This window comes from Orycteropus afer, unplaced genomic scaffold, assembly GCF_000298275.1.
Source record: "Orycteropus afer afer isolate SDZICR_OR568_19922 unplaced genomic scaffold, OryAfe1.0 scaffold00290, whole genome shotgun sequence".
In the NCBI taxonomy this organism is placed as follows: domain Eukaryota; kingdom Metazoa; phylum Chordata; class Mammalia; order Tubulidentata; family Orycteropodidae; genus Orycteropus; species Orycteropus afer.
The window spans coordinates 4,396,385-4,397,607 of NW_006921877.1; the positions used below are offsets into that span (position 1 = coordinate 4,396,385).

The window sequence follows — 1,223 nt, forward strand, 5'->3', positions numbered from 1 at the left end:
TTTTAAAGTGAATTCCAGATGTTACCTGATTCTCTCGAAATGGTATTTGTGGAAACCTTTCCAGCCCTCGGATGAAGATACTCTGCTTTGTAGTGAGTCTCAGTTTAAAACAACTCTTTAACGTCTTCGACTCTGGGAATGCCCTATGGCCACTGTGCTCCTGTCTGCCAGAACCACCGACAGGCAGGGCTTGCCTGTGCGATAGTCCTGTGTTGTCGCTGTGTATATATATATATGTGTGTGTGTGTGTGTGTGTATATGTATGTATATATGTGTATATGTATGTGTGTATATATATATGTATGTATCTATATGTATGTGTTTATGTGTATATATGTGTGTATATATGTATATATGTGTGTATGTTGTTGTTGTTAAGTGCCATCGAGTCGGTCCTGACTGATAGCGACCCCTCTTTGGGTTTCCGAAGCAGTGTGACTACGGAAGTAGATTGCCCCATCTTCCTTCCGAGGAGTGGCTGGTGGGTTTGAACCGCCAGCCTTCTGGTTAGCAGTCAAGTGCCTAACGCTACCAGAGATCCCGTGTTGTAGGTAGAAGGGCTGACATCTCTATATGAAAAAAAGAGAAAACGAGATATGAAATGCATTGGCCGGGATTCGAACCCGGGTCTCTCGCGTGGGAGGCGAGAATTCTACCCCTGAACCACCAATGCTTTCCTTTGAGTAGCAGCAAGGAACTTACAAGAAAAAAATCGCTAGAACCATTGAAATGGTTCAAAATGTTCCAAAATAGGTTTCTTATGGCTTTGTCTTTGGAAGACAGAGCTTACAAAACGGCAGACACCCAAGCTAAGGGTTAAAAGGGGACTTACATCATGAAAGAGTATAAAGTGATGGCATTCAAATTAAAATATCAAAGTGAGCTGTTTTGTCAGCTCAACCTACAACTCTGAAAAGAGATCTTTTCAACTGCAAACAAACCCCCATAGATGAACATCAGAAATTCAGCCAGGTCCGTATTTATGTCCCTACATCTTCAATTGTCCATATCAAACGGTTAGCTTAGTTGGTATGAGAAGGTAACTTAAGTCGTTAGGTGTTGTTCTTTGTGCGGTCTAGTCATCTCTGACTCAGAGCGACCTTTCAGAGGCAATATCCCTACGGAAGTAGATTGCTCAATCTTCTTTCTAAATTGTTAGGCTAGGTTAGTAAAATTTTATCTAGAGAAAAAAATAAGAGTCAGAAACAGAACTTGAATAAGAA

General features: G+C 41.2%; 1 non-coding gene across 1 annotated transcript; it reads right to left on the minus strand.

Annotated features, from left to right (window-relative positions):
* Window positions 1-602: 602 nt before the first annotated feature.
* Window positions 603-673, minus strand: TRNAG-CCC. Its single transcript has one exon. It is a non-coding gene; the product is annotated as a tRNA-Gly (tRNA).
* Window positions 674-1,223: the final 550 nt, after the last annotated feature.